The sequence below is a fragment of the Diceros bicornis genome, chromosome 19, assembly GCF_020826845.1.
Source record: "Diceros bicornis minor isolate mBicDic1 chromosome 19, mDicBic1.mat.cur, whole genome shotgun sequence".
In the NCBI taxonomy this organism is placed as follows: Eukaryota; Metazoa; Chordata; class Mammalia; order Perissodactyla; family Rhinocerotidae; genus Diceros; species Diceros bicornis.
The window spans coordinates 44,861,380-44,872,394 of NC_080758.1; the positions used below are offsets into that span (position 1 = coordinate 44,861,380).

The following is an 11,015-nucleotide window of genomic DNA, read 5'->3' on the forward strand; positions in this document are numbered from 1 at the left end:
TTTAAAGGGCAGCTTTCACTGTGATTTTTGCTTTACATGCTGATGGCTGACTTTAGAACCCAAGCCTGAAGCCACTTTATTAACGACCTGTATAGCCCACCACAGGGCCATACATGAGACGGGGCTCCGTGTTTGCTTTTTAAGTAGTCACAATGGTGCTTTATGGGGTACCAGGTGGTGTGGTGTTTCTGCAATCATTGGGCGCTGAGATTGGAACATTTACACAAAAGTTGGTCACTGGTGCCAAGTGAGGTGACACCCTCCACCTTCTTCCTAAACAAACTTCCCCCTCCCCGCCTCCTCGTTCTTTCTCAGCCCCGCCCCATACAACCTTCTAATGCGTTGCCTTACACCTCCACCCTCACCTGTTACGTTTGTGCCCACCATCTATTCCACTTTAAAACTAGGCCTCCCTATACTACCTCCCACTAGAGTACTAGTGGGAGGTATTAATTCCCTCAGACAGAAGTGACTTGGAAACCCAGCTCTCCCATCTTAGCTGCAAGGACCTGGCCCTGATTCAAGCCCGCATAACACAAGCCAAATTACACACTCAGTGGTGAAGGCATGTTTTCAAGTCCCGCCCTTGTATGAGTGAAGGTGAAACAAGCTTTGTGTGACTACGTTGTTCAAACAGAGGGAGACGACCGTACTCCCCTCCACTGATTTCCAACGTACGGTACTTCTTTCTAATGTTTCCTCTTACTTAGAAGAGGCTGAAGGGGAGGGCAGAGGGTAGCATGCTCTCTAAAGAGTTTGGGGCTGCACCCTATAGGATCGGGGAGCCACTGAGAGGTTTCTAAGAAGGTCAGGAAGAAGGTGAAAGGTGTCACCTCAATTGGCACCAGTGACCAACGTTTGTGTAAATGTTTCAATCTCAGCACCCAATGATTGCAGAAACACCACACCACGTGGCACCCCATAAAGCACCATTGTGACTACTTTTTCATTCATATTTTTGTCCTAGCAAGTAAGTTCAATTTGATGGCAGTGGTTATGTCTCCCAGTGATTTTACAGAGGGAGAAGTTTCATGCAATCAGTTAATTTCAAAGAGACTTCAAGATTTGAAAACAACTCAGCAAGGGTGGGGTTTCCTGAAGCTCTCAGGCTTCTAGTACACCTGAGTGTGAGCAGATTTGCTCCAGAGGCTTTATGTTCTAATGTCACCACTAGCCCCTTCTCCAGCTACCATTGGAACTGACATGGAAGAGACAGGAGCTGTGAATGGAGCACCAAGGTCCCCTCCAGGAGAGCAGCGGTCACTCTGGGCACATCTGGGTCAGCCCAAAGCTGAGAGGGGTGGGAGCTGATGTGATCTCAGGATACCAAGACACTAGAATAAAGACAGCCACACAAGGTTCAGAACTTCTGGCCTAAAAATCAAATCGTGTTAAACTAGCCGTGCTTCCAAATCTTTGTTCTATCCTGATAAACATAAAAAAGGGATATTTGTACAGCTCACTGGGATCAACTTGAGGGAGCTTGGATAATTCTAAATGCAGCTTCATGGATAATAATTATTTACACTTTCTTTACATAATAGTCTTATAAAAACAAAAATCTATGATACTATAAATTATGAGAAAAAAATAAAAATGAAGTATTGGGGCAGATTTACATATTGAACTTGTGTAAAATTTCCTGATAACAAGTCTGTGATTTTTTTCAAAAAAATGAAAAACTAGAGCTTGCTTCTCTGCGTCTAACTTTTTTATACCAAGTTTTATGTTTAAAATGTCTGCACGTAATTCCTGATCCAGAGGTTTTAAATGATAATCTCTTCAATTCTTGATAGTCATCACGGAGAAAAAACTTCCTCGGTACAGGAAGCGATGATAAAAATGCAAAGCCATTTTTTTCAGTTCATAATTTTACATAAAATTTTGCATAGAAGCAGGTCATACATACAGATGTGAGCACAAAATCTGTGTGCTACTTGATTAGTTTTCACACACATCCAGTAACAGCAAGCAGATCAAGAAACAGGATACCAACATCCCAGAAGCTGCATTCATTCCTTCTCCCAGCAAATACTCTCCCCGCCCTCCCGACAAGGTAACCACATGCCTACCTCTGTACGTGGAATTTACACAGATATGCTTCCACACGTCTCTCGGTGCACACATGTGTGCAGTTCTGGGGCCTTTATCTGGGGGTGAAGTTGCTGGCTCCTGGGGTTCACAACAGGTCATCTCCAGCAGATGCAGCAGAAGTGCTTCCAGCTAACGCTCCCACCAGGAGTACAGAGCATTCCAGCTGTTGCATGTCTTTGCCAACATGTGGTATTGTCAGTTAGAGCCATTATTTTTTTTTTTAAGAAGTTTGTTTCATTTTATTATAGCAAGTCTGTATAACCTAAATAACACACTTTTTTTTTTTTTTTTGAGGAAGATCAGCCCTGAGCTAACATCCATTGCCAATCCTCCTCCTTTTTATCCCCAAGGCCCCAGTAGATAGTTGTATGTCATAGTTGCACACCCTTCTAGTTGCTGTATGTGGGACGTGGCCTCAGCATGGCAGGAGAAGCGGTGCGTCGGTTCCGTGTTCTGGGATCGGAACACGGGCGCCAGCAGCAGAGCGCGTGCACTTAACCGTTGAGCCACGGGGCCGGCCCAGAGCCATTATTTTTTAACGGTTCATAAATTTACAGCACTTGAAATTATATTTAAAGGATCTAACAGCTCTTTTCTTCCATTAACAATGATACTGTTGACATTTTTTCTGATAATGTGACTGGATTTTGAATCCAAAAGAACTCAGTCACACCAAGTATTTGGAAACAAGGAAACCCTAATCCACAGTTTGGGCAAGCAAGGAGAGGGCGCTCATGCTGCCGCTTGCTGGGATGTCACCACAAGGCCCACTCAGCTACGAACATACATTTCCTAAATAAGTGAAGAGAAGGATTCAAGACCACTGTCGGCATCGGTAGTAACAGGAGCCCTCCCCTCTCCCAGGGCCCAGCGGGTCCTCGACTTATGCCTCCTGGGGGCCACTGGAGGCTCACTGGCTGGAATGCTCCTACTTGCATTAGCACCACATGCCTGACTTTGGTATGGTCATGCTACTACTAATCAATTGTCTCAACCAGCAAGCCAAGGAGGAAGCAGACATAGCATTGTCCCCATGGTACAGAGGAGGAAACTGAGGCTCCCAAAGATAAAGGATTGTCGCCTGAGTGAAGCCAGAAGCCTGCTTCCCACCTCTTTGTTGCTGCGGAGCTCTGATCACAGAGGCCGACTTCTGAGAACAATACCCTGCTGGAGGCTGCAGGGCTCTCCCATCGAAGGGAGGGGTGGAAGACCTGAAAACAGAATTCCCAAGGGCCACTTGAATGGGGCATGTCTCTCAGAAGTCCATTTTCTAGTGAACATCCCAGTGAGGTGAATGCTGTTTCCTCAGAACCTACCAGAGTCCCTGTTGGGTTTTTCTGTTCTCTTCTGTTTCTCTCTCTCTCTCCTCTCCCCTCTGTGTGTGGTCATGTCTCCCTCCCTCTCTTTCCTCTCCTCCCTTTTTTTGCCTGTCTGTCTTCCCATTTTTTATTTTTAAAAAAGATTATTTATTTATTTATTTATTTTTCCCCCAAAGCCCCAGTAGATAGTTGTATGTCATAGCTGCACATCCTTCTAGTGGCTGTATGTGGGACACAGCCTCAGCATGGCCGGAGAAGCGGTGCGTCGGTGCCGACCGGGATCTGAACCCCGGCCGCCAGTAGTGGAGCGCGTGCACTTAACCGCTAAGCCAAGGGGCCGGCCCGTCCCATTTTTTAAGTAGCTAAAATATAGAATTGGAAAATTCTAGATATACTTATTCTCCTTGTATTTACTGACCGAAGATATATATTCTCTGTTTTAAACGTTTAAACCAGGCAAATTTAATCTTTTACGTCTTTTGAGAACAAAACTAAAAACCAATTAGGTTGCTCTATAACTTCCTGGCTATGGACTCTGGGCAAGTTATGTACCTCTCTGTGCCTCAGTTTCCTCACCTGTAAAATGGGGATAATAACAGCACCTGTTTCATAGAGTCACTGTGAAAATGAAATGAGTTGATACATATAAACAGCTTTCTTTTCACTTTCTTTTAACAGCTTTATTAAAAGGCTTATGGTATATTAATTAATAATTACCACTATTATACCATAAAATTTACCCTTTTAAAGTGTACTATTCAGTGGTTTTTAGTAGATTTACAAAATTGTGCACCATCACCATGATCCAATTCTAGAACATTTTCATCACCTCAAAAAGAAACTCATTAGCAGTCACCTCCATCTCCCAAACCCCCCAGCCATTGGTAAGCAATAATCTACTTTCCTTCTCTATGGATTTGCCTATTCTGGACATCTTATATAAATGGAATCATACAATACCTGGTCTTTTGTGACTAGCTTCTTTTACTTAGCATGTTTTTAAGATATCAAGGTTCATTGATGTTGTAGCACGTATCAGAACCTCATTTCTTTCGTTTATTTGAGTTTTGAGTGTGTGCATACATATGTATATAATTTATTTTTTCTTCTTGGTGCTTTTAAAATTTCCTAAATGTTTTTCCAGCTTTATTGAGGCATAATTTACACACAAAATTGTATATATTTAAGGTCTACAATGTGATGATTTGATATACCTATACATGTGAAATGATTACTACAATCAAGCTAATTAACACATGCATCAATTCACATGGTTACCTTTTGTGTGTGGTGAGAACACTTAAGATCTACTCTCTTAGCAAATTTCAAGTATACAACATAGTGTTATTAACTATAGTCACTGTGGTGTACATTAGATTCCCAGAATTTATTCATCTTATAACTGAAATGGTCAACAGGCACATGAAAAGATGTTCAACATCACTAATCATTAGGGAGATGCAAATCAAAACCACAATGAGATATCACCTCACACCTGTTAGAATGGCTATCATCAAAAAGACAGGAGATAACAAGTGTTGGCAAGGATGTGGAGAAAAGGGAACCCTTGTGCACTGTGGGTGGGAGGTAAATTGGTTCAGCCACTATGGGAAACAGTATGGAGGTTCCTCAAAAAATTAAAAATAGAACTACCCCACTTCTGAGTATACAGCCAAAGGAAATAAAGTCAGGATTTCAAAGAGATATCTGCACTCCCATGTTCATTGCCGCATTATTCAAAATAGCCAAGATATGGAAACAACCTAAGTGTCCATCAATGGATGAATGGATAAAGAGGTATGGTGTACACACACACACACACACACACACACACACACAGTGGAATATTATTCAACCATAAAAAAGAAGGAAATCCTGCCATTTGCAACAACATGGATGAACTTGGAGGACATTATGCTAACTGAAATAAGCCAGACACAGAAAACAAGTACTGTATGATCTTACTTATATGTGTAATCTAAAAAAGTCAAACTCACAGAAGTAGAGAGTGGAATGGTGGTTGCCAGGAGCTGGAGGATTGGGGAAATGGGGAGATGTGGTCAAAAGATAAACAACTTTAAAACATGCATGGTGCCTGAATGTGCGAAGTGTTTGCTAATACATATAGTGATTTTTTTTTAACCCTCCCTGTGGGTGAGTGGGCATCAATTTCAAATCTTCCACTTTGTAGTAGAACCTCTGCCTGAACTTACTTCTGTGATTATTTCAGGAGCTCCCGTCACCCAGAGTCTACAGCGTTTAAGCAGGACTTTTCCATTTAGTCCCCATTAGTGATGATTTACCACTGAGGAAGAGAGCGAGGAATTCAAGACCAGCCAGCACATGGTTCCTGGAGAAGAGCTGCTGGAAAGTTCTGACAGAGTACTGGGTCTTGAATCTTCTCCTATGTTGGGTGATACTGACACTGGAGCAGTAGATCCACACCCACACTTAACTTTGGGGAACAGTTAATTGTTGTCTTAGTCAACTCCGACTGCTATAACAAAAATACCATAGACTAGGTGGCTTAAATAACAGACATTTAATTCTCACAGTTTTGGAGGCTGGGAAGTCTGAGATCAGGGTGCCAGCATGGTCAGGTTCTAGTGAGGGCCCTCTTCCTGGTTTGCAGGTGGCCACCTTCCTGCTGTGTCCTCACATGGTACAGAGAGCAAGCTCTAGTCTCTTTCTCTTCTTAGAAGGACATTAATTCCATCATGGGGCTCTACCCTCAGGACCTCATCTAAACCTAATTACCTCCTAAAGGCCTCACCTCCTAATACCATCCCATTGAGGGTTACACTTTCAAAATAAGAATTTGGGGAGGGGGAGCACAAACATGCAGTCCATAACAATTGCTACTTGTCAACTGTCTCCCCTGTCTTTTTTATTGTCATTATTTGATACACTAGTCTGTCTTCCTTCCAGGCATTGAGCTGCTTGAGGGATGGGGGCTACCTTGAATCCACTGCTCCTGGCACATTCAATCCAAGTTTATTGAAAGAAAAGAGCCAATCAGCAAGCCTGGACTTGCCTTGTTGAAAATATATTTACTAGCAGAAAGTCTTCGAGTTGTCCCAGAAAACTGCTTTTATACAAACACACTGCACACACTTAAAAATATACTTAGATTAGATGGAATTTATTATTATTTTTTGATGAGGAAGACTAGCCCTGAGCTAGCATCCGTTGCCAATCCTCCTCTTTTTGCTGAGGAAGATTGGCTCTGAGCTAACATCTGTGCCCCTCTTCCTCTATTTTATACGTGGGATGCCGCCACAGCATGGCTTGATAAGCAGTGTGTAGGTCTGTGGCCAGGATCCAAACCCGGGAACCCTGGCCACTGCACCCCCCCCCCCAAAGCAAAGCACACAAACTTAACCACTATGCCACTGGGCAAGCCCCTGGAAATTATTTTAATGGAAAAAAAAAATAGTTGGTTTCAATGTTTGATGGTATGCAGTCATTCTCTCACAACCCAGTGATTTCTGTGACAATAATCACACAAAACATCATTGCTTAGATTTATAAATATTTAAACAAATAACCCATTTTTAAATTTGACACTGTTAACACACAAAGTAGAATAACAATACATTTCAAGAAAACAAGTTGAAAAACTAGTCATGATAGAATGAAAGGCCATCTAACTCTCCAATGTACATTCTAAGGACACGTACCTCTGTTGAAGGCTCACTGACGTAGAGGGAAAAAATATCTGGAGTTAACACAAGCAAAAAGCAGTCTAATATAGTTTTATTCTTTAGAGAAATATGCAAATATGCCCTGAATTAAATTGCATCTAACTCCAAGGTCTATTAGGGCAGGAAACTCATTTTCCAATTCAGTGGTACATCCACCTCTGGCTGAGAAAAATGCTGCACGCAAAATGACATTTGAAAATGGCATTTTTAAATTTTTTAATTATTTTTATTTTATTACACTTCTTAGGAGCAATATTCACCTCATGCCATTTACGCTCGCATAACAGAGGCTGGAATAGCAAGGCACTATAGGGATGAATGTCAGAGAAGCCCTTGCGTGAGGCTAACCAAGACTGAGCCCAAATCGATACCATTCAAAGTTGTTTCCACAGAAAGAAGTTTGTTCTCTGTGAATTCTAATCTCCACATTTTTGTCACTTTCCCAGGTTTTTTTTCATGGTTCATTTCCAGTTTCATAGCCTTATGGTCTGAAAAGATGCTTGTTATGATTTCAATCTTCTTAAATTTATTGAGGCTTGCTTTGTTTCCCAACATATGGTCTATCCTAGAGAATGTTCCATGCGCGCTTGAGAAGAATGTGTAGTCAGCTGTTTTTGGATGGAGTGCTCTGTATATGTCTACTAGGTCCATCTCATCCAGTTTTTCATTTAAGTCTAATATTTCTTTATTAACTTTTTGTCTGGATGATCTATCCATTGCTGTAAGTGGGGTGTTAAGATCCCCTACTATTATTGTGTTGTTGTTGATGTCTCCTTTTAGGTTTGTTAATAGTTGCTTTATGTACATTGGTGCTCCTATGTTGGGTGCACATATATTTATAAGTGATATGTCTTCTTGATGGAGTGTCCCTTTTATGATTATATATTTCCCTTCTTTGTCTTTCTTAACCTGTTTTATCTTGAAGTCTACTTTGTCTGATATGAGTATGGCAACGCCTGCTTTCTTTTGTTTGCCATTAGCTTGGAGTATTGTCTTCCATCCTTTCAGTCTGAGCCTGTGCTTGTCTTTAGTGCTAAGATGTGTTTCCTGAAGGCAGCATATTGTTGGGTCTTGCTTTTGAATCCATCCTGCCACTCTGTATCTTTTGATTGGAGAGTTCAATCCATTTACATTTAGGGTAATTATTGATATATGAGGGCTTAATGTTGCCGTTTTGTCACTTATTTTCTGGTTCTTTTGCATTTCCTTTGTTTCTTGTCCCATTTGTTTCGGACTGCCAATTCAGTTTGGTTGTTCTGTCTTATGATTCTTCTAGTTTTCTCTTTGTTTATGATATGTGGTTTTGTTTTGATTATTTGTTTAGTGGTTACCTTGAGGTTTGGGCAAAAAATCTTGTGTATGAGATAGTCCATTATCTGATAGCCTCCTATTTCCTTATACTAAGTCAATTCAGTCACTTTCCTCTTCCCCTTCTAAGTTGCTCTTGTTATACCTTATTCTATCTTGTGTTGTGGCTGTGTGTTTACAGTGATGAGGTTAAATTTATTTTTGGTGAATTTCTTCCTTTGATCTTTGAGTTTAGTATTTAAGTGGTTGCTAACCTATTCCGGTAAAGATCTACTATTTCTCTGATTTTGTCTACCTACTTTTCTCCTTACTCCAAGCTTTGTGTTCCCTTTCTCTTCTTTTTTTCAGGCCTGAGGGCCTTCTTGAGTATTTCTTGTAGTGGGGGTCTCGTGGCCATGAACTCCCTTAGCTTTTGTTTATCTGGGAGAGTTACTATTTCTCCATCATATTTGAAGGATATTTTTGCTGGATAGAGTATTCTTGGCTGAAAGTTTTTGTCTTTTAGTATTTTGAATATATCATTCCAGTCTCTTCTAGCCTGAAAAGTTTCTGTTGAGGAATCCGCTGAGAGCCTGATGGGAGTTCCTTTGTATGTTATTTTTTGTTTTTGTCTAGCTGCCCTTAATATTGTTTCTTTGTCGTTGACCCTGGCTAGCCTTACCACTAGGTGTCGTGGTGAAGGCCTTTGTCTGTTAATATATATAGGTGTCCTGTTGGCTTCGCTTACTGGTATTTCCTGCTCCTTCCCCAGATTTGGGAAATTTTCAGCTATTATTTCCTTGAATAGGCTCTCTGTTCCTCTTTCTCTCTCCTCTCCCTCAGGAATACCTATAATTCTTATGTTACATTTTCTAATAGAGTCCGATATTTCTCGGAGTCTTTCTTCATTTCTTTTTAGTCTTAGTTCTCTCTCTTCTTCCATCTGGAGTATATCTGTATTCCTATCCTCTAAAGTACTAATTCTTTCCTCCATATTGTCAGCTCTGTTCTTTAAAGATTCCAGATTCTCCTTTATCTCCTCCATTGTGTTCTTCATCTCCATCAGCACTGATTGGTTTTTCTTTATGACTTCAATCTCTTTTGTGAAGAAACTCCTAATCTCATTGAATTGTTTATCTGTGTTGTCTCATATTTCGTTGGGTGTTTTTATGATAGCTATTTTGAAATCTCTGTCATTTAGTTTATGGATTTCTGTGTCTTCGGGGTTGATTTCTGGGTGCTTGTCATTTTGTTTCTGGTCTGGTGATTTCATGTATTTTTGCATTGTGGTTCCTGTATTGGTTTTGTTTTTCCTCATCCTGGAAGTCTCTGGTTGCAATTTCCACCTGCCGCCACTGTCTGGTGGTAAAGGGCTGTGTAGTCTAAGGCCCCTGCGCTCTGCCCCGCTTTTTCTGCTGCGATCCGCAGTTTTGTCCCCCCCCCCCTCCGCGATCCATGGGTCCAGTCATTTGATCAGGTCTGCTAGGTCTGGTCTGGTCGAGCTGCAGATTCCGGGTTGCGGGGAGGGGGGAGCTCTCTCTTTTGCCCTCTGGGTCCCTGACGTGGGAGGCTTCTCGTTTGCCCCTCTTTATCCGCTCTCTGGGCTGCTCAGATGTTGATGGTAGCCCTGTGGCTCCTCTGAGTCCTCTGTGCGGGAGTTTCCCACTGGCTCAGAGAGTCCGAAGAGCCATGGTTTCCCCACCACGGTTTTCCCGCTGAGGGCCGCCCCTCCCCCCTCTCTGGGAGCCACGTGGACCGGATCGGGGATCTGATGGGGGGGGAGCGGAGTTCTCCTTACCTCTCCCCACTTCCTCAGGGGGCCCAGCAGGTTCCGCTCTCAGATGTGCGGGCAGTATGGATCCCTCCGCTCTAGGTTTTCACTGTCTGGGATTCCGTTGTTGGTCTGTGGCTGTTGCTTTTGTTGTATCTTGTCGGGGTAGAGTTCACGGAAAGCTCACTCCGCCATGATGCTGACGTCACCTCCCTGTTCCCTGTGAATTCTAGTGTGAAAGAATGACAATGAAAATATCTCTTCACTGGAAAGCCAAAGTCTTTCCGTGCCTTGCACAGCACTTTGCGCTACTGTCAACGCACTACTTCATGCCCTCACGCACATTCCCAGTAACGGCGCTATCAGGAATCCTCTCCTACCGCGGCGGGACCTGAGGCTCCCAGGGAGTAAAAGTGATCTCTTAAGGATTTACATGGGCAACTCGGTGACCAGCGCTTTTCCTATCAGGAGGCAAGGAGGTGTTGCTGCCCCGTTAGCATGCTCTTTAGCCAGAAGGGTTTTCGATTTTAAGAAAAATCAGACCCTGACCAGCCACCCCAGATCGCCAAGGTGAAAGCAGGTGACCGTGTCTACACGTTTAAGAAGCAAAAACTCCATCTCCTGGTGGCACTTACCCCGCCACAGGGGCAACGGGGGCTGCGTTGGTGCAGCTGGTATTGAGCAGAGCAGCTGGGTCAGCCCTGCGCTCAGAAGGGACGCGCGTGGGAGAGGGGTCAGCAAGGTACCGCATCGGGAATCCGGCCCCCAGGACGCCTCCCGCCGCTGGGGACGGGGGGCGGGGGGCGGGGAGGAGATGAGGTGGCTCAGGCAGGGAACCCC

The 11,015-nt window shown here is 43.0% G+C and overlaps 1 long non-coding RNA gene across 1 annotated transcript in view; it reads right to left on the minus strand.

The window, feature by feature from the left end:
- Positions 1-10,235, minus strand: part of LOC131418715 (uncharacterized) — a 29,932-nt gene extending 19,697 nt beyond the window's left edge. The window contains exon 1 of the long non-coding RNA XR_009222970.1: positions 10,203-10,235. This is a non-coding gene — a long non-coding RNA (uncharacterized LOC131418715). The remainder of the gene's footprint in view (positions 1-10,202) is intronic.
- Positions 10,236-11,015: the final 780 nt, after the last annotated feature.